Here is a 22,871-nt window from a genome sequence, read left to right on the forward strand (position 1 = left end):
AAGGAATTTAGCCCACCATTTGATTCTTGAGAAGTTCTGGAGGGCCCAAACCTTTCTGAGCTTTTTAATAAACCCATTTTTTGAGGGAGTATTACAGGACCCCGTCAGAACGTGGACAATCCCGCCAGCTGGTGCTGGTTTGTCGGGGAGAGTAACTGAGCCTTCCACGAGTCAGTCGTCATCCGGGCTTCTGAGAGCTCATTTACTAAATTCCTAATGCAAGTCGCTTAAACTTGTCTTCATTTTTCAATTTAAGGCCTGAATGGCGTGATGAAGATTTCTTACACCTGAGCTTTTCTAAAACAATGAACAGGTGTGGCAGGTATGGCTGTTTTTTACAAACTCAGAGGGCACAAGAAATATTAAAACTTTTGATGAGGATTTTAGGCTGGTTACTTTTAAAACTGCACATGAGAAGCAGGCTCCGAGGACTGGAATTTTGCTTGCCCTTTTGAGAGACATTTGCACTTGAGAAGGAAGGGGGGATGACATTGTAGGGACCTGAAATTGGCCACCCCAGGACATGTCTCTTTGGCATCGGGATTGTTTGGGGCTGATTGCTTTCGATAAACTGGGACAGGGAAGGAGGCTCTGGGGAATGGAACTTGCCCTTGTTGGGACACATTTACATTTGTAAGGTAAATCTCTATCTGTAAAAGGTGCCTTCTCTGTAGCAGGAAGAAGAGGAGAGATGACCTTGTCCCTAGAAGCTCTTAATGGGGAAGGCAAGAACTTAAGTTGGTTGCTGTCTGGCAATCTCATGTAACTGGTTTAGGGTGGTGGCGTCTAACCTTTCTAACCTTTACTTAATCCGATTTGATTCTTGTCTAAAAGTCATGGGATCATCCAATGACCAGACCCCACCTGCACTGATACCATTTTAACTTTTTTTTCATGTTCTTTCCTTTGTCTTGTAAAGAGAGGAATCATATACCTATGCCTTAAATTTAGCCCTAACCCTCAACTCAGGGAAGCAGCAGGAGCTCTGACTGCCCGTGGGTCTTGTCCCCACACACCAGCTCTGCCTGCCCATGGGTCCTGTCCCCATGCCAGCGGGGGCAGCAGCAGGAGCTCTGACTGCCCGTGGGTCTTGTCCCCACGCACCAGCTCTGCCTGCCCATGGGTCCTGTCCCCATGCTACACTATTCTCTAAATAAAAGAGCGCTACTGCCAGATCTTAAGAGTCTAAGAAATCTTTCTTTCGACTCATCGGCTCACCGACCCCGCATCAACTTTCATAGGTTGAACTATGTGAAATTGGTGTTTTGTAAGCCAAAAATTGTCATTATCAGCAATTTCACTTGCTTTACCCTGGTAATTTTCTTTAAATCAATTTTAATCTATTTTGAAGCCTCATCTGGCCCCTTTGGCTAGAAAGGTAACCTTAGGCATTTGCTGGATTCTTCTACACCTCCCCCTTCATCTGCTCCTGTCTTCCCTCCAACCTCCTTGCCTGCCTGAGAATATGTCAAGGTTCCTGGGTGACTGGGGAGTTGAGGAAGGTGGCGATCATCTGGTCAAGTTGACGCTGTGTCTTCCAAGTCCTCTGTCTGCCTCTATTCTTCCTTGGCTGTTCTCAGAGCATGGGAACAAGAAAGGCTGCCTAGGGATCTGCCTGCCTAGGTGCACTGGTCCTCGTTTTTTTCCTCTCCGGTCTCCTTACTTGCATAGTGGCACAGCCATGAGTGCAAAGGGGTTTCCAGATGACCGTCCTCAGGCTTACCCTAAAGGAAATGGATCACTGCCCACAGTGCCTGGGACATCAAAGGCTCTCAGTAAATATGGATTGAAGGAATAAATAAATGATCTGAAGTGGTCAACCCAAGCAAACTATGCAGAGTGAGCAGAAAAGTAGCAATAGCAAACACTTACAGGACTCTTAATGTGGCATTGTTTAATTGCTTTACATAAGTTAACTCATTCAGTTCTCACAATGGCCCTAAGAGTTATGTAACTGAGCAGAGCTAAAAGTAACTTCCCCGATTTGTGGCAGATCCCTGTAGTCTGCTTCTAAAGCCTGTGGGCCGAAGCTCTAGTCCATGTTGCAGCCCAAGCATAGGACCAAGGATGCTTTCTAACTTTGTAGGGAAAGAGCTAGGCCTTCCATTTACTTGGGTATTGCATTTAGCTTCAGCACAGATTTCTCCAGTGGCATTCATCTGTGATACTTAAGATCACTAACAAATACTGGTCAGCATCCTGGCTTGCAGCCAGCCCACTGGCATTCCCGTCTGGCACATTTTGCAGGACTGGTCATGTGAGAAAGACAGCTAACAGCAACAATTGCTGGGTGATGAATAGCTAGAAGTGGGGCAGCTTGAAGCATGACGAGGACAAGGAATGCAATCAGGAAATGCTGACCTGGAACTTGGAGTGGGCTAAGTTAGGCTGTGATGGATGGAAGGCAGCAGCTGCATGTACAGCATGTTGGCACACACAGTCTGAGAAGCACTGCTTAATTTGAATTGAAATGGGCAGCTTGAGAGGCAGAGAGGCAAGCAGTGAGCAAAGCCACAAACCAAATGCAAACCTTTCATTAGTCTTCCCAACCACACTCACACTCTTGGGTAGTATCATTGTTGTTCAGCATCATTCTTCAATATGATAAAGAACCATGATACAGGCACGTGGGCCCAGGACCACGTGTTATGAGACTTCTGAGGGAGGAACGGGCAGAAGAAGCTTCAGGCTGAGATCTAACGGGCACATCTGAGCCACTCTCCGAACAAAAGTTCCTGTTTAATTTTTGAAATGGCAGTTCTGGAATGCACTGAAGTGCTTGTCCACAGGAGCAGAGTCCTGTTGGCTACCCTTTATTTCACACCTCAAAGTCAAGCACTCCCTCTGTTATTTTTCTCCTTTCCCACTGTGCTTATAGCTCTCGTGTCTCAGCCTAGGTCAGAGCTCTGGGCCCCCTGGGTGCCAGGAGACTCCATCCAGCAGGAACACGATCCAGAGCAGTCAGAGTAATGTTGGGTCCGTGCTCTGTGAGCTCCATGCTGTCCTGGATGCATCTGCACTATTTGCAAGGGGAACACACTTCATGGGGCTGTGACTTTTCCATTGTAAGGTTCAAATGAGACTTGAAAATTAACCACTTATCAGATATATAGTTTCTAAATATTTTTTCCCATTCTGTAGGTTGCCTTTTCAGTCTGTTGACTGTTTCCTTTACCGTGCAGAAGCTTTTAGTTTGATGTATTCCAATCTATTTTTGCTTTTGTTGCCTGTGCTTTTGGTGTCGTATCCAAGAAATCATTACTAAGATCAATGTCAAGGAGCTTTTCCCCTATATTTTTTTCTAGGAGTTTTACAGTATCAGGTCTCATATTTAAGTCTTTGATCCGTTTTGATTATGCTATAATATGCTGTAATGTGGGGATCTAATTCCATTTTTTTTGCTTGTGGATATCCAATTTTCCCAGCAGCATTTATTGAAGAGATTGTCATTTCCCCATTGTGTATTCTTGGCCCTCTTGTCAACCATTAATTGACCACATGTGTGTGGATTTGTTTCTGGGCTTTCTATTCTATTTCATTGGTCTATATATCTGTCTTTATGCCAGTATTATACTATTTTAATTACTGTAGATTTGCAATATATTTTGAAATCAGTAAGTGTGATACCTCTATCTTTATTCTTTCTAAATATCGATTGGGGTGTTTTGGGTCTTTTGTGGTTCCATATGAATTTTAGTATTGTTCTTTCTATTTCAGTAAAAAACACCAGTGGGATTTTGATGGGGATAGCATTGACTCTGTAGATCTCCTTGGGTAGTATGAAAATTTTAACAATATTAAGTATTCTAATCATACGCTGTTCTGACCAGTATCACTATAAAAATTAGTTTCACCTGTTCCTGAACTTCATATAAATGGAACAATATAGTATGTACTCTGTTACATCCAGCTTCTTTTACTCAGTGTAGTGTCTACGAGAGTCATTCACGTGGTTGCATGCAGCAGTAGTTTAGTCTTTTATTGCTGTATAGTATTTCATTATATAAATACACAACATTGTTTTTTGATCCATTCTACTGTTGATGAACATATAAGTTGTTTCCAGTTTTTCTTATGAACCTTCTTATGTATGCCTTTTGGTGGCTATATGCACTCATTTCTGTTGGGTATATATACTGAAGTGGAATTTCTGGGTCGTAGAGTATACATATGTTTAACTTTAAGTTGCTACAAGTTTCTCAAGGTTTTTGTACCAATTTACACTCCCACCATCAATGTAAGGCAGTTCTTTCAGTGTTCCACATCCTTGCCAACATTTACTATTGTCATTCTTTTAGCTACTCTTGTGGAAGTATAGTGGTAATCACTATTCTTTTTTTTTTTTTCATTTTTCTTTGTTATTTTCAGCAAACTCATGTTTACTGTTCAAGTTCATGATGAGATAGGTAAGTTAAAATGGGGTCATTAGAGTGGGCCCTAATCCAATGTGACTGATGTCCTTATAAGAAGAGATCAGGACACACGGAGAGACACTAAGGGCACAAGCACACAGAGGAAAGGCCGTATGAGGACACAGCAAGAAGGCAGCCATCTGCAAGCCAAGGAGAGAGGCCTCAGAAGAAAGCAAACCTGCCGATCCCCTGACCTGGGACTTTCAGCCTCCAGAGCTGTGAGAAAATTAATTTCTGTAGTTTAAGCCACTTAGTCTGTGGTATTTTATTACGGCAGCCCTAGCAAACTAATATACACGGTAAGCGTACATTTATTTTTATAAGAAATTGCCAAGCCGTTTTCCAGAGTAGCTGTACCATTTTGCGTTCTCACTAGCAATGTACGAGAGTTTCAGTTGCTTAGCATCCTGGCCAGCCCTTAGTACTGATAGAATTTTTAGTTTTAGCAATTTCAGTAGATGTGTAGTGGGATCTCATTGTGTTTTAAATTGGCAATTCCCTAATGACTTAATTACATCGAACATCTTTTGTTCTTATTCGCCACTCAGTGTGGTTTTAATTTGCAACTTTCTGATGATTAGTGATACTGGACTCGTTTCTATATGTTTATCGGCCGTTGGATAACCTCATTTGTAAAGTGCCTATTCAAGTCTTTTGCCCATTAAAAAAACAACGTTTGTCTTTTTCTTTTATGGTTGTAGGAGTTCTTTACATATTCTGGATACAAGTACTTTGTTGGATGTATGTATTGAAATACCTTCTCCCGGGCTCAACCTTGCGTTTCACTCTCTTAACGGTGTTTTTTGATGAAAAGAAGTTCTTAATTTTAATGAAGTGAAATTTTTAATCTTTTGTTTTATGCTTATACTTTTTGTCTCATTTAATAAATTTTTGTCTATCTCAAGATTGTGAAAATATTCTCCTCTGTTTTCTTCTAAAAGCATTATTTTAATTTTCATTTTTGGGGCTGCATTCTATTTCACATTAATGCTCATGTGTGTAGAATGTGAGAGAAGCAGTACATTTCCCTTGTCCAACTGAGCCACCACTACTTACTGAAAGGACAGAACACATGACACTTAAATTACGGCTATTCCGTGAGGAAGGGAAGGCAGTGGCTTTCCAGCATGAGGGGATGGAAGGCAGTGTCACATGGAGTCATATATGTAGGAATGGGCAGGAAGCTCTGTTTGAGGTGCATCTCTGACACATCACCTTAAATCTCCCTGACTTCTTCATAGAAGATCTCACAGCTCTATCCTAGATTTGAGTTCTGCTCTGAAGCTATTTGAGAATTTTTTGCCACCTAAAGTAGATTCCTACAACTGATGGGACAAGATTAACTGCAAGATTTATGGAAAGAAACTACAAAAGGGTTTAGGGATGATTCAAATCTGAAGCTTTTTGTAATGCTGCAGCTGTTGATTTGAACTCTTCCTTTTCATCAAAACATTCTTTTCTCTTTCAGAGATATCTGTTGTTTCTCTTTTCTCGATACGAAACAACTTTTGACAACGGTGTTATTGAAATTCTCAGTGGAGCATTGCGCTTGGATCTGGGCTTTTTCCTAATCTTGATGTTATACCTTCTATGGTCAGGCTGGAGGCTGGAAGGAATTTGCTGCTTTTGACCTTTGTGCTTCTGTAACCTTGGTTTCTTTTCAATCTTCGGTACCAATGGGAATTCAGATCTCCCATAAAAGTCCCAATGCACTCAATAGGAGAGAATAAAGTTATAAAATAATGAATTTTGGGGCTGGCCCCGTGGCCGAGTGGTTAAGTCTGTGCGCTCCGCTGCAGGCGGCCCAGTGTTTCGTTGGTTTGAATCCTGGGCACGGACATGGCACTGCTCATCAAACCACGCTGAGGCAGCATCCCACATGCTACAACTAGAAGGACCCACAACAAAGAATATACAACTATGTACTGGGGGGCTTTGGGGAGAAAAAGGAAAAAAAAATAAAATCTTTAAAAAAAAAAAAAGAATGAATTTTAAAGTCAAAGCAGGAAAAAAGTGGTAAAAAAAATTTTTTTTCTTTCTTTGGCCATTAGCTGACAGTAAAAAATCTCCCTTCTCTCCTGGCAATTTCATAGGAGGAGGTGCCATGACAAACCCTGACATGAGTTCCTAAGTATGATAAATATTTCTTGGTTAGTATTTAAATTCACAATTCATTGTTTCTGCAAAGTCTATTCTTAATTTTCGTCCTTGAAAACTTAGGAGAATTCATTCATAACAACATAACACAAAACTAGCAATCTATTTATCCCTTGATTCGGTTGAGAGTAGCATCAATGGAAGTTTTGTGGGAGGGTTTGGTTTTACTTCACTTGTTTCTGACCTGAAATGAAATAAATCTTAATCTTGAGTTCTCCTCTGTGATTGGTGCTGTAAGCCAAGTCCGTCTGGGAAGAGATCTTTTGACAATCACTGATGTCATTATCCAGACACAATAGAAAATGAGACTGATATTCAACACTCAGAAGACCAAGGTGCCTCATCAACAAGCCCTCAGTGAGTAGTGATTTCTGATGAGATGCTAAAGAGTACTGAACTTTTTCTAGATTTTGAAAGTCAGAGCTCACAATCATTATACAAGCAGAAAATAAATTACTTACTGGACTAAGTGCACAAGCGTAATTTTTGGTCAGTTAAGGAAATGAATACTTGTGAACATGACAAATCATAAACTAAAACAAAAATAATGAACTTTAAATAACAGAGCCTTGCAAATAAATATAAAATATTTGGGCTGGGATTAGATGATTTATATGATCTCTTCCAGATCTAACATAAATTTTCCACGGTGCTAAAAATTAGATGAATGAGAATTCCCAAAAGAGATAAAGATCAAAGTATTACATCCATGCCCTAGAAAATAGGGGAAATATGAGTAAAGAGCATAAGTGAGCTAAACGTGTGACATCCAGGGATTTCCCTTTAACTTACCAAGGAAGCATAACTCTGTCCTCAAAAGCATGGAAGCCACTGAAGATGGTGTTTGTGAGGAGAAGTGAGCAAATGATGGGGCAAGCCAATGTCAAAGAGTTTTTCCTGGGATGCAAAATATGTTTGGGTGTCATCGAGGATATACTTTGGGAGGGTGGGGAAGGCTTTAGCCTGACGTAAACAGGATCCACTCTAAAGCAAAGTTACCCAATGCCTTCACTGTCTCAGGGAGGTTAGTTGAGTGGCCTGGGTGACCCAGGTGACCCTAGATTTCCTGGGATGTGAGACTTCGAGTGATAAAACTGGGAAAATCTCAGACAAATTGATACAAGTAGGTCATCCTAGTTATGAGAGAACCAAGCAGAGATTAGAGCCCCTTCGTAGTACAGATCCATCTTCCAATCAGCAGAGTAGATCCCTCCTCTCATTCAGTGGCTCAAGAAAACACAACATGGCCAGATGGAAACCTCAACTTTGAGTTCAACTAGAACCACGTTGTGTCTCCCGGTAGAAGCTTTCCTTCCTTGGGAACTAAGACCTCTAAACCTGCAGAGATCCGAAGCAAAATTTTGACAAGCAGATGACTAGGTATAATAATGAGAAGAGCCGCTCTCACTTCTTCCCTTTGGTTTCTGCACCTATGTCTTCTGTCTGTCGGGTAAAAAAAGGAGCCATTTATATTGGTAGCTGATTTGGAGTATATGTTGCATCTTGTAGAAGAGCACTCTAATGTTTCAAGGCATTGTTTCTGTCTCTCATTTGTCATCAAAACTGGGTCTTTGATAGCGATTCTAACCAGTCTATAATGTCAGCTACTTCCAGTGGATCCTTTGGGCCTTACCCATTGCCTCACTCTTTTTGCTGTGAAATGAGTTCCTTTGTCAGAACAATATTGTGTGGGATTCTGTGACAGTGAATAGGCATTCAGTAAGTACAGATGGTGGTGATGGCAGAAGATTTGCATGCAGAGAAGGCAAATCAGTATCTAGAATGAGTGTTTATTCCGGTGAGGACCAATCACTGCTCCCTTCATGATGGAAGGTATTTCATAAAATCAACCTACCATCTGATGGCTGCTATCCCCCCAAGGGTACTGTGCTGTTCAGTGTAGGTTTCTGCTGTTGGCAGGCTGGGCACTTAGCATTGGTGGTAGCTAGATTAGTCTTGATGAGAAGTCCATGTGCTTGGACTCCTGCATAACCTTCATCTCTGCTACTATGGCCACTTTATTCATGAGCTCACTGAACAAATTGCAGGTTGGCCAGGGAAAGAGGTTGGTATACCCATGGGGGCTCATCTTGCCCACCTGATTATAGAGAACTGCAATCTTATGCCCTAGATAAGCATCCACATGGGAAGGAATATTCTTACATTCTGTGTCCATTATTAAGTAGGCACATCCACATGCTTCTTTCCCAAACCTCTTTGTTATCAGTTCTCCAAATTCTTACCTTCCAAGTCCTGACCTCCAGCCTATGAATTTGTGTAGACCTAAATGTATGGGCATCTCTCCTTCCAGGCAAAGCGCATACCAGATGTATAGCTTGACTTTCTGCCCACTGGGAAGATTTATCCTTCCTGTAGTCTTTCAGGGCAGCCCCCAAATGGGCTTGTGATTCTGCAGCAGTTTACTTTCAGTTTGTGCCCATAGGTTGTGTAGTTGCATCTGTAAACCAGACTCAAATTTTTCCTTCCTTGATCAACTAGAATTTTTTATGAGACCATGGGTGTGAGTAAAGGAGAGTGAGCACTGGAGTAGATGGCATGGAAGTCTGAGCCACTTGTGTTCGTAACTCATTTGTGCCTTCAGAATCTGCTCAAGTTAGATCTTGCATAAACCATATATTTTTTATGATGAACATCTTTCCCCACACCCAAATTTATGGGTTTATGGGTCAGATTATATGCAATTCATAATGGGTAGCTCAACTCACCTGGTTACTCAGTATACCATGGTCAGGTACTTGATCTTGACCAGAGCACAATAGCATTAGTACATGCCAAAACCTAGAAGTCAGCACCATGATTCTCCTATTGAGACTTGCCAAAGTCTTCACACGGTTCTCTCATCTTCTACAGATACCACCAGCATTGTTGGATCTGCTGGGTCACAAGGCTCAATCGACAATAGGGTACACAAGCCGTGGACCAGCTACAGAGCCCTTTCTTGTTCTGGGCCCCACTCAAAACTAGCAGCCTAACAGGTTACTCACTCAATAAGTTAAAGAAGCAGACCCAAATATGGTATATGTTGCCTCCAGAATCCAAAGATAACGTGATGGTTAATTTTATGTGTCAACTTGACTAGGCCACAGTACCCAGATATTTGTTTAAACATTATTCTAGATGTTTCTATGAAAGTACTCTTTAGATGAAATTAACATTTAAATCAGCAAACTTTGGGTAAGGCAGATTATCTCCCATAATAATAATAAGCCTCCATAATAATGAGTCTCGTCCAGTCAGTAGAAGGCCTTAATGGAGAAAACCTGACCTCCCCAGAAGAAGAGGGAATTCTGCCAGTCGATGGGCTTGGGCCTTGAACTGCAACACTGACTTTTCCCTGGGTCTTCAGGCTGCCTGCCCACCCGCAAGATTTTGGACTTGCCAGCCTCCACAATCATGTGAATTAAGTAATCACCAATTCCTTAAAGGAAATCTCTCTCTCTCTTTCTCCATATATATACATCCTATTGGTTCCATTTCTCTGGAGAATGCTGACTAATACAGACGCCTTTTCCATAGTGGCAGGGGTTGCAAAATGCAGCAACCGGGCCTTCTCTTGGGAACACAGAGCATAACATAGGACCAGGGAGGGAATGCAAAGTGAGAAAATAAAGGGACAAGACTGGAACCCTGAGGAACATCAACACAAAAGTGATAGACTGAGAAGATAAACTCAAAAAAGAAACAGAGAAGGCACTTCAGGCTAGAGAGAAGGAGAAGAGGGGGCAAACGAGCCATGAGGGTGAGGTCCGAGAAGTCAAGGAAAGAGAAGCATTTCAAGAAGTAAACAGTGGCCTCGTGACAGAGAGGAGTTTGCAGCAGGAAGGTCATTGTGACTTTGATGAGAAGTGTTTCAGAATCCAGTTGTGGGTACAGAAGCAGGTTACGGTAGTATGAAGAATGAGTGAATGGGTAGTGAGAATATACTCAAGTAAGTTGCCTCTTCACTAACTAATCAACCAGCCAACCAACCAAAAACCTGGCTTTGCAATAGATGGGATAGATGGGGCGGTCTGGAGTTTGAAGAAACTTTTTTCTCCCTCATTTCAGTGGAGAGAGCCTGGAATGCACAAATGACTGATAAAGAGAGAAAGGTTGAAGATACAGACAGAAAGAGCATTGCTGATGGAGCGAGATCCCTGAGGAGGCCAAGAGGGCTGACATCCAGAGCTCTGTGCCATGAGAGTCGGCTTCCAGAGGAATTATTCTACAGCCTTCACAGAATAATGATTTGTAATGGAGCTTGCAATCTGTTTACCTCTTCTCATAAATATAAAATTTCTAGAACAATAAATGGAAGTATCAAAAGGTGGCTTTTAAAAATTGTTGACCCATATCAAAGGAAATTGGTAAATTGGAGATGTGGTCAGAAATAAATGGAACAAAGCCTGGCAAAGGTTAATTACAGGGTTGTCATACTATGGGGAGGATAAACACTGGGCAGGGACTGGCTGGGATCCAAGAGTTATCATGAAGAGCTGAATGGGAGCCAGCAAATGGAAGCGTGGTTTAAAAAGCGAGCACCATTCTGGAGGACAAAATCTTTTTGAACGCATGTCTAATATTCAAACACCTAACATGATGCTGAGCCTGTTGCAAATATTGCTGACTTGGTTTGATTTGTTGCTGCTGATCTGCCCTCCCCAAGTCATACTCTTCAGAATTATTTAGGCAGCAGTGGTGATGGTTTATGCTCAAGTGTCCTTGTTCTCACGCCTGATTCCTCAGGCCATGGTTCCTCCCTGCAACATGGCTGATAAGGGCGAAGCTTGTATAGACAGTAGCGGACAAAGAGCATTCTTTTTCCCTTATGTGACACTAAGTAGCCTGCATGTTGACCACATTTTTTATTTAGGCCTCATTGAATAACTAATAATAAGCAACTGATCTAACCTACCAAACAAATAAAATTTGTTATGTGAGGACTAAAGAACTACGAATTAATCTTCTTTTATCCCAGGCATTATTTAGGTCTCTTCGTAAATGTGTAGCACCCATTCTTAAAAAGAGCCGTGAAAAATGTTAAGAGAGAACCCCAAAGCTGAGAAGATAACTGGAAAATAAGACCTGGGAGCAATTGGATTAGAGAAAGGAGAACACTGCAAGGTTGATTTTAATAAACTCTTGAAGTGTTTACAAGAAATGTCACCATCGCAAAAGACACAAGGAAAGGTTTAAAACTACACTGAGGGGCTGGCCTGGTGGCACAGCGGTTAAGTGCACATGTTCTGCTTCTCGGCAGCCTGGGATTCACTGGTTCGGATACCGGGTGTGGACATAGCACCGCTTGGCACACCACCCTGTGGTAGGCATCCCACATATAAAGCAGAGGAAGATGGACATGGGTGTTAGCTCAGGGCCAGCCTTCCTCAAAAACAAAACAAACAAAAAAATAAATAAATAAAACCACACTGGTTTTTGTCCTTACATTTTTTGGTTTTCTGCAAATTTTCTACAATAACCATATATTTCTTTTGGATTTTTTTCCTCAGCATTTTATTGTGAAAAATTCCAAACATACAGAAAAGTTGAAAAACAATGCAATGTACACCTGTACACCTATCTCTTAGACTCAACTGTTGTTGACATTTTTTCTTATTACCTTTATCATATATATTTTTGCTGAATCATCTGAAAGTATGTTACAGATATCATGATTTTTTACTCCTAAATACTTCAATAGGTGTTTCTGAAAAATGAGAGTATTCTACATAATTACATGTTGCAACCACATAAATTATTACACCCAAGGAAATTAACAGGAGTCCTTTAATATTATCCAATACCCAGTCCATATTTGAATAGACCCAATTTGTCCCAAAATTTCTCTCATAACATTTTTTGCATGAGGATCCAATCAAGGATAACTCATCATATTTCTTTGTTCTGTCTCTTTAAATACGTAATTGTCTTGCCAACTTCATGAGTTAATCTTAAAGTCAGAAAAAGTAGATGTTAAAAACCAGGATGATATCTAAGATTTTTGCATATGTTACTCTGTTTGGTATTTTCAATCATAATTATAATAAAAATGTGCACAGATTTTAAAAAGTGGAAGAAATTTAAAAATGTTACCTGTGATTATCTCTGGATGTGAGACTACAGGTAATACATTTTTGTACTTCTATTTATTTTTATTTGCCAAGTTTTTAAAATTTACAATGAATGTGCAGTTAGAAATGTGTCCAAGATTGAGGTTAGAACAATAGAAGAATTACACAACAGTAAGAGACAGAAAATATTTAAACACGGAAGTAGTTGTTGAAGGAGGAGGTTGAATTACATGTAAAGTTTTTAGAGGTAAGAATGATTTCTACCGATCTGGTGGGGCTAAGAGTGGCCTGGCCTTAAGTGAGAAGAAAGATGTCAACTCTCCCTTTTTTATGCTGTACAAGCTGGTCATAAACTAGCCTGTGGCATGTGGGGGGCAGTGTGGTAGAGGGGAAGAAGCTTGGATTTTGGGCTTTCAGTAACAGCTCTGCCACTTACTAGCCATTTGACCTAAGGCAAGTTACTTGATTTTCTGAGCCTGCTTTCTCAACTGCATAATCGGCATAATTATATCTCACTCTAATATTATTAGAATTATATACAGTATATGAAAAGTAGCTAACACGGTAGTTATATTTGGATATAATTTAGGTTAAATAATGCCTTATTTAATGTTTATATTGAGTAAGAACCTGTGATAAGGTGGTTAGTTATAATAATATAGTTATATACCATTTTACAGTTTAAAAATATTTAAAAACACATGATCTCATTTAGTTCTCCCACTAACACTTAGAGCTAAGTACTCTTATCCTCAGTTAATCAGAGAGGAAACTAAAGCTCTGAGAAGTAAAGTGACTTGTCCAAAGTCACACAGCTAGAAAGGAGCAGAGCTGGGGAGCAAAACCAGGTTCTGTGACTGCAAATTCAATATTTAACAGAAATCATGGAATCAAGAATCAAAGAGCCTTTAAAGGTTGTTTCTTCCAATTGCTAGGTGTACTTGGACAAAATGTATGTACTTCAATACTACATTCTTTTTTTTTTTTTTTTAAGATTTTATTTTTCCTTTTTCTCTCAAAGCCCCCCGGTACATAGTAATGTATTTTCTAGTTGTGGCATGTGGGATGCCGCCTCAGCATGGCCTGATGAGCGGTGCCATGTCTGCACCCAGGATCCAAACGGCAAAACCCTGGGCCGCCAAAGCGGAACGTGGGAACTTAACCACTCGGCCATGGGGCCAGCCCCCCCAATACTACATTGTTTTGGTTAGACAAGTTTACATGATGCTGGTTGGCAGCCAATTTAATACTGCTGATGTAATTTAGTGTTATCTGTCTGCTCCTTATTTATGCTAGTGAGAAGCCATCGTGAGTAAGTGAAACCTGTATATAAATGAAAACTCATGTTTTAATTGTTTGTATACCTAAAGATTTCTACCTTGGGAGTCAACCCAGTGCAGCAGCGCATGTGTGGGAATTGCAGTCAAACAGATCTGGGTTCAGGTGCCGGTTTTTGAACTCTGTGTCCTTGAGCTAGTTAGTTGTTCACTGTAAGCCCAGTACTACATTATAGGGTTGTTTTGATGGTTATGTGAGCTAATGTACACTAAACACCCAAACAGTGCATATGCCAAATAAATACTGGTTCCTCTTTCCTCATTTAAACCACCAGTTTCCAATCATTGGACCATTTTTGAAGATGGGAGATAGGAAGGTAGTTTCAATAATATTAAATTGTGCTACAAAGTAGCTTTACCTCTCTACCCATTTCTGCCCAAATTTCCCTTAAGGGCTCCAGTGATGTCTTGGGAGTGTATGGGCAAAGTGGACACTCCCTTCTGCTTAAACAAGACTCTAAAATTTCTTGCAGCTATTTAGAAGTGGAAGAAAGCTGTTCCGTTTATTACTGCATAACAAACCATCCAAAAACCCACAAAAATTATAACGTTAGGCTCACAACTCTACGGGGTCAGAAAGTCAGGCAGGGCTTGGCTGGGTGATTCTTCTGCTCCATGTGGCACTGGCTGGGGTCAACTGGTGGTATTTAGCTTGTGACATGGATGGTCTGGGGTTCTAGAAGACTTCATTCATACACCTGACACCTTTGTGGGGACAGTGGTAAGGCTGGGCCCAGCTGGGTCCATCTTCCTCCCTATGTAGTCTCAGGGCTTCTCCATATGGTCTCTCCAGCGAGGGAGTCGGATTTCTCATTCAGTGGCTCAGGGCTCTAAGATCAATGGTTCCAGGAGACAGGAAGTCGAACTGCCCGTCTCCTACAGCCTGAGCCCAGAACCTGGCAGTGTTACTTCTGGTAGATATTATTGGTCACAGCAGTCACAGAGCTCTCCGAGATTTAAGAGGAGGGGACAGGGATCCCACCTCTCCATGCAGAGTGGCAAATAATTTGTGGTCACCTTTAATCTGTCATGAAAGCACTTGAATGTCAGATGCTTGAAGAGACCACATGCCAGAGGGGCACAATGCAGAACTCTAGCAAGCACCATTGTGTGCCAGATACTTTACTAGAAGAGTTGATTACGTCTAGATCTGCCACTGCCCATGTTTCTATGAACTTCTTCTCCATTCCATTATTTGAGTGGAGAAGCTGGATCTGGACTCTTCCCTTTACTTTCAATTCTGTGAATTGCTTCCATTATACTTTCATCTCTGCCATCCTGACCTGGGGAGTAGGAGATGTAGTCTGTTATTCCCATATGACTCAAATCTCTGCATAACTCACCACTTGGGGAAGTCTTCCCTAGACAAAAGAGGAATAGCCAGCTTTCTCTCTATCTGCTTGAGAGATGCGTACTTTGTGCCTTTAAAGCTTTTCCAAAATTCAGAAAAAAGAGAACTGTTACATGGTAAAAGGCAAAAGGTAATCTCTAGTAAATTGCACTTTGTTAAATTGGAAAAACAAAAACAAAAAAAGGCATGAGTCCTCTGTAGGTAACAGCTGTTACGCTTCACAGTTTCCAATAAAGTATAATTTCTTAGTTGTTACAACTAGAGGTACCTCAGCCGCCAGGAGTGCTAATCCTTTTTAGCAAGGTTTCTGGTTTCAGAGACATTGAAGGGCAGTGAGCAGCAACCAAGGTTAACTGTATTTTAGGTTAATTATATGTGTTAATTATAGTTAATGATATTATATTACACTATACTTCAAAACTTAGAGGGTCGATCTTAATTCCTAACAGTGCTTGCCATGCATAACATTTCTAGTAAATCTTTTAGTTTTGATATGAATAAACAGCTTATAAAGAATGAACCATCCAACCACTTCCCTTTCAAAAAATCAAAGTTCAGTCACCCAGAAAAGCTGAAATAGATGATACGTTTATGCTTCTTTGTTTCAAATTATGGAACACAGAAATAAGTGATCCCTAACTATAAGAAGCAGGATATTTAGGGAAAACATGTCCCTAAACTCCACTTATTGTCTTATTTACAAGTAATTTTATTGTCTCTAAAATGACACAGTGGTTTTTCAGAAGTCAGGAAAACGATAGAAATTTTTATTCTAACTTAAAACCTGCTTTAGTACTAACGAGAGGAAATCAGATGGCTGTAAGCTAATCAAGAGTCCTTAAACTCCATTCCAGAAGTGATACATTTCCCCCGTTGTATTAAGAAACTAATGGCTTTGCTCTTCAAAAAATCCTCTCGCACGTGCTCAGGAGAAGCCACTGGTTTAGAGACAGATTGCTCTGAGGACATTGGATCCGCTGAGGGTCTGAGAACCCTACTGAGAAAGGAGAAAGAGGATGCTTCCGGAGTTAAAATAAGATAATACATCTTTGAGACCATAGTGTCTCAAGACTGGCAGAATTCTTAACATTTCAGGCTACCACATACTGTTCGGTATTCACTTGTACTTTGGAGGTGCTCTAGAAAGCTTAGACAAAAATAATTAGAATACACATGTAGAGTAGGCTTTTAGGCAGCCCGTGTAAAAAGAAATTCTCTGTTGGTGTAGGAACTGTTGTTCATTCCTTCAAGATTGCTCCTGTCCCCCGTTTGTCAGGATGTAGAGGGAGGTGTTCGTGATGAGTCCTACTTTTATGTATCTCTATCCAAACTCTAATAGCATTTGAATCATTTTGAGCTCTCATAACATTTGAGGAGAGCTTGGAGTGTTTTGTGTATGTTCTGAGCAGTGCCTGGCATTCTGCGGGAGATCGATAAGCAATAAGTAATGATAATCAACACATCTCATTTGCCAGTGGACCAGGAAGATCGCTGCCATCCTTTCAGCAAAGAGCAAACCAATACGCAGGGATTTGGCCAACCTCTCCTTTCGGCTGCAATTTCTAGTTATTTCCCGGCGTAATGAATGGCCACCGGCTGGCAGACACAACAGCTTCATAATATTTGCACACAACTTATTTGGGTCGCTTTTTCATTCCTGTTTCCATTTGAAGCCAGGGTTGCCCGAAGGAGAATTCAGAGAGAAACTCTGGAGACAGAGGAACGGAAGATTCCGTTTTCCAGTGATTTCTGGGGAGAAGTCTGGAATCTGCAGCGTGAAATTGAGTACCATTTGCTTAAGGTCAAAAAAATAAAATCCCCCAGTGTGGGGGGGCAGGTGGTGCTTTAGTGGGAAGGCCGTGTAAGACGAAGCCAGCTTTGGGGCAGGGAGGGAGAACATGGCTCCCGAACGACGGGATCCCGCGGGGCCTCCCCCTGAGCTCCCAGCTTCCCCCGGCCGCGGGGCGCGATCTCGGGAGGACGGCCCGGCGCCCCGAGCCCGCAAGACGCCGGGGCTGCCCGGAGCGCGCGGCGGCGGGCAGGCGCCTGTCGCTTTAAGGGGCCGGTCTCCGGGCTCGCCGCCCCGACGCCGGGACGTGCCGGGCCGCCCCGCCCCGAAGCCGCCCGTTTCCTGCCGGGCGGCGCGACGGCACCTGAGCGGCGGCGGCGCTGGGAGCGGCGGCCCGGGTGGTAGTGCCGGCGCCGCCGCGTCTTCCCGGTCTTCCTCCCCGGCCGCGCCAAGTAAGGGCGAGCAGGCCGCGCCGGGCCCGGGGCCGGCCGTGGGGCGCGGGGCGCGGGGCGCGGGGCCCGGGGCGGGGGGAGGGCGGCGCGGCCGCGGGGCCCGGGGCGGGGGGCCGGCCGGCGGGGGGCGCGGCCGCGGGGCCCGGACACGCCGCCGGCTAGGCCTCGGGCGCGGGGCTCCGAGGGGCGCTCGGCCTCGCCGGCCGCCCTGGCCCGACCGCGCGCTGCCGCTGCCCGGGGCGGCCTCCCGAGGGCGGGGTGGCCGGGCAGGGCCCGCGGTGACCGAGGCGCCTATTTTTAGCCGGCCCGAGGGCCCCGGGAGGGCAGGCGGATTACCGCCGCTCGCGGGCGCCGGCGGGCCGGGCCGGGCCGGGCGTGCGCCATGCTGGGATCGCGGTCCGCGCCTCCGCCGCCGGACCCTCGGGGCCGGCCTCGCCCCCTCCCGGCGCCCCGCCCGCCGCCCTGTGCGCGGCCGGTCGCGGTGGCGGGCGGTTGGGCATGGAGAGCGGCGCGCAGGGAGAGTTTGGACCGGTCCGTGGCCCGCCCGCCACCCGGGGAAGTTAGCCTTCCTCCCCTGAGGGGTGTGTCTACCTCAGCGGCCCCCCGCCCCCGGTTGGCGTTGGGATCTCGGCAGGAAGCCGAGCGGGCGGCCGAGGGCACTCGTGCTGCAGTCAGATGCCCGGTGCGGGGTGCGCAGCCCCGCGCGTCGGGGGCGAGGGAGCACGTGTGCGCCAGAGGCAGGCAGCCCCAGCCCGGAGCGGCCTCCCGACCCCCCGGCCACGCCTGGCTTAGGGCAGAGGGCGAGCGGTGGAGTCCTCGCCGCTCCTGGGAGGAGGGAGGAATCCAGATGCATGGTTGGGCCTGTACCGGAAAAGGAGCCTAGCAGGGATCTGAATAGGCACTGCTCACAAGCTACAGTTGAAGTTAACTGTTCAAAGTTGGAAGTGTTTGTTCAGATGCTTTGTAGAGAGCCTTGAGAAATCTAGATACCCGTCGCCTGCTAAAGATAAACATCTTGGGGTGAAGGAAACATTCTGAATTGTGTAAGAATTGACTTAAAGTCTGAGTTCTTGCTAAATTAGGTGACACTTGTTCTCACCACTTCACCTAGCAGGCACGTGGCAGCGCTGTCCCCAGTTTGGCGAAAGCACTTGCTGATGAGACTGGGATGATGTCCCAAGGAGAACACTGAAGTCCTCTTGAGGCCGTGTGTGTTGTGGGTAGACGCGCCTTGCTGGAGACTTTCGTATTGAATGTATTCTGCGATAAACAAGGCCCTCTCCCCTCTTTAGTTCGTGCATCTAACAAGAAATAACAGGGCTGGTTTGTTTGTCGGTTCTAAGAAAAATTCCCCTCCTTCCGCCGGCATGGAGATGGAAAAGTCTCTTACTTTTGCAGCGTCAGGGTGCCAACAGCACGTCTCTGCCTCAGGTGTGCTTAGAGACTGAGGTGTTCTGCTTACCCTTCTGAGGCTCATAGTCATGCTGAAACTTAAAATGTTACAAAGCCTAATGAAATTTTTCTTAAATGTATTAATCACTATAAAATTATAGAGGATATTGAGTATTCTTTAACCCTTTTTTGATGACTCAGGGTCAGTTTTTTTTTTAAGATTTTATTTTTCCTTTTTCTTCCCAAAGCTCCTCCCGGTACATAGTTGTGTATTTTTAGTTGTGGATCCTTTCAGTTGTGCTATGTGGGAAGCCACCTCAGCACGTCTGCCCTGTCGGTGCCCAGGATCCGAACCAGCGAAACTCGGGGGTAAACTTTTTTTTTTTAAGATTTTATTTTTTCCTTTTTCTCCCCAAAGCCCCCCAGTACATCGTTGCGTATTCTTCCTTGTGGATCCTTCTAGTTGTGGCATGTGGGACGCTGCCTCAGCGTGGTTTGATGAGCAGTGCCATGTCCCCGCCCAGGATTCGAACCAACGAAACACTGGGCTGCCTGCAGCGGAGCTCGCGAACCTAACCACTCAGCCAGGGGGCCACCCCGTCGGGGTCAACTTTTTGAAGAGCCATTAATTTATGATTTTGTTTCCACTTTAGTTTTTTCTATATCCTTCCTTAATATCAGTAGTCTCCTCTGCTTGATGCAAGTGTTTTTTTGGGTCTCTCACCCCAAATCTCCTTCTAGTTTATAGCCTTTAATCTGCTTTTAGTAGGGAGAACAATTTAATAATTAGATGTTAAATAACAGTCAATATGGTTTTTCTAAAGAGTCTAAGAAGTGAAGGCTTTTTTGAGGCTTAACTTTTAAAGGACCCCTGTTAAGATTATTACTGTTAAGTTCTTCACTTGAATTTTACCTGAAATGTTTGGAAGCTGTATTTTTTTTTTTAAGATTGGCCCTGAGCTAACATCTGTTGCCAATCTTCCTCTTTTTTTTTTTTCGTTATTTTCTCCCCGAAGCCCCAGTACATAGTCGTATATCCTAGTTGTAGGTCATTCTGGTTCTCTGTGGGATGCCGCCTCAGCATGGTTTGATGAGCACTACACAGGTCCTCGCCCAGGATCCAAACCTGCAAACCTCCGGCCGCCCAAGCGGAATGCGGGAGCTTGACCACTCAGCCAGTGAGCCTGGCCCCCTGGAAGATGTATTTTTAAACTTGCATGCTTATTGTAATTTTTTTTTATAGCAAAGGAAGTTTTAATCTAAAAGATCTCACAGTACTTTGTAAAAAAATTTAAATTGTTAACAAGCTTAATGATTCCAGGAAGGTTTTGGGTTTCTCAGGAACCTGACTTAATATGTAATGAGGAAATGTAGAGAGACTATGCTTTACAAGAACATTCAAGTATTTGAGGATAACGTAACTGCTTGTTCTGTGTACTGTTTGCTTTTAGTTATTTTGAAGGTAAACTCACAGTATACTTAGAGGTTAGAAGCAAGTAGCTATTTCTTTAGAAATGACATTCATGATTACTCTTATGCATAAATAAAGTTGAGTTTTACTGCTTCCACTTTCAGTTTTTGTGAACATGACTTTGGGTGTTCTGATCTTAAAAATGTAGTTTATGTGCAAATCACAGGGAAAACATTGGTTTAGATAAGAATATAAGGTATTTTTTCTATGAACAGAAAATTAAGCTGAAAGGGGAAAAACCTTAAGTGCCATGAACTAAGGAGTTTGATTAACTTAACCTGTATCCGAGCTCTAGAAAAAGAGAAGTAATGACAGTTTATAACTGTTTGTGTGCCAGGATCTTGAGTTGGTGTTTAAATGTTTTTTCAGCCTTTGAGAGAGATGGCAGTGTAAACCATTTAAGCTTTCTTTCTTTTTTTTTTAATAGTATAGGCTTTTAATTGGTTTTATGTTAAAAAGATGAAGTGGGCAAAACACACTTTTAGTACTAAGAATAGTTTTAGTAGAAACTCTAATAGGAAATACAGTATTCCTAGGAAGTGTGTAAGAAAGTTCAACTCCTTTTAAGAAAGTTATGATTCAGTATTTTATGTGTCACCTTTACTACAGCTGATTAAGAACTTTTAGCTTAACTTAAATCTGGTCTCAGCAAGGTGATTTGTACACTAAGTGGGACTTAATTGTTTATATTCCCCTCCTTCCAGGACATTCCTCTTTGCGTTTTTCTCTTCACCAACTGCTTTGCTCACCTTGTCTCTATGATTTGTCTTTACTCTTGAAGTTCAAGTGCTCAGTCCTTGGTTCACTTTTCTTTTTCCCTGGTGATGTCATCTAGTGTCAGGGCTTTAAATACCTCCATGCTTGTGGCTCCCATATTTATATCTCCAGCCCAGACTTCCCTCCTGCATTCCACACAGCTTGTGCTGCCTTTCCACTTGGATGTGAAGTGGTCAGCTCAAACTAAACTTGCCTGTTCTTCTTTAAACCGGCCTTAGGTGCAGTCTAATGCATCTCATTTGTAGGTAGCTCCATCCAGCATTCCGGCAAAAAAAATGTTGGCGTCATCCCTGACTTACCTCTGTCACACTTGGCATTCTCGGCTGTATCTTATCTTGAAAATATCTCCAGAATCAAGTCACTTCTTACCACCTCCCCTGCTCGCTAGGCTGGTCCAAGCCATTTGGATCTCTTGCCTAGATTTCTGCCGTTAGCCTCCTCACTGGTCTCGCCGCTTTGGCTCTGACTCTCCACAGTCTTTCAACACAGCAACAAGATCGGATCACTCTCTTCAGGACCCTGCAGCACCTCCCCATGTGCAGAGGAAAAGCCGAAGTCCTCACGGCCGACAAGGCCTGACGGACTCTGGGTGCGCTTGCTTTCCCCATGCCCTTGCCTTCTCTCAAGTTAATTGCTCCTCTGCCCCTGCTTATTTCCCTCCACCCCTGCAGAGCACCTTTGCATGGGCTGTCGCCCCTCTGGGGAGCACTTTTTCCCTGGGATATCTGCATGGCTGACCTCCTTGTCTCCTTCAAATCTTTACTCTTCAAATGCTTTTCATAAAGGTCTGCCTGACTATTTTACTTAAAGCTGCACTCCTCTACTTACGATCCCTGTGTCCTGTTCTCTTTTCTCCATTAGCACTTGTCACCTTCTGACAAACTACATAATTTCCTTGTTGATTGTGTTTGTTGTCTCTTCTCTCTGTCCCAAACGCACCTCTATGAGGGCAAGGCTTTTTGTCTCTTTTGTTTATTGATGGATCCTAAGGGTTTAGAGCAGTGCTTGTCACATAGGTGCTCAATAAAGAGTTATTAAAGATTTGTTTATTACAAATTAATTCTTATCCTGCAGTTCCTTCCTGTGATGGATACTTTATTCTTGGACACATGTAGTTTTCAGTTTGCTGCTTTCCTAGGAACAGAGAGCAGAAGAAAAGTGGCAGGGAGCCTTTGGGAACTCCTCGATGGAGGGAGTGATGTTAGAATGGGATGGAGATCTTTTTACTCGCCCCATGTGATTAGGACCATTGGTTAGGTAGTTCAGAAAGTTGGTTAAAGCAAGAACTCAAAATATCTGTGCACTTTAAGTGTTGTATTTTAACTTAAAACATTTACTTTTACTTACCTTTCTATTTGGATCAATCTCTTGTCTTCGAATAGGGGTTTCCTGACGTTTTTTCCTACAAGTCATACCCTAAAAGCATTGTCTGTGATTTCTAGCATTGGTTTCTTGAAAGTGGAATGAAAATGTAGGCACTGGGAAATCTTCTAGGTTCAAAATCATTCTAAATTTTTCAAATCCTTTATCAAGGCCTTTCAAAGGGTTTTAACTTAGTTTTCACAGAAACAACAGCTTTTGTCTTTATTCTCATGTTTAATAGATTAGAAATAAGTGAGTATACAGGAGAGTAAACTGCTAGCCAGAGCATGTAGCTTTCTG

At 43.2% G+C, this 22,871-nt stretch overlaps 1 protein-coding gene across 21 annotated transcripts in view; it reads left to right on the forward strand.

The window, feature by feature from the left end:
• The first annotated feature begins 17,274 nt into the window (after positions 1–17,274).
• KTN1 (kinectin 1) overlaps positions 17,275–22,871 on the forward strand; it is a 101,423-nt gene continuing 95,826 nt past the window's right edge. For 8 of the 21 annotated variants that reach the window (XM_023627778.2, XM_070249438.1, XM_023627782.2 and 5 more), the window contains exon 1: positions 17,275–17,569. The gene's annotated coding sequence lies outside the window, so the exon portion shown is untranslated. The remainder of the gene's footprint in view (positions 17,570–22,871) is intronic. The other 13 variants (XM_070249431.1, XM_070249439.1, XM_070249441.1 and 10 more) reach the window with 4 other exon arrangements.

This window comes from Equus caballus, chromosome 24 (genome assembly GCF_041296265.1).
Source record: "Equus caballus isolate H_3958 breed thoroughbred chromosome 24, TB-T2T, whole genome shotgun sequence".
Taxonomy (NCBI): domain Eukaryota; kingdom Metazoa; phylum Chordata; class Mammalia; order Perissodactyla; family Equidae; genus Equus; species Equus caballus.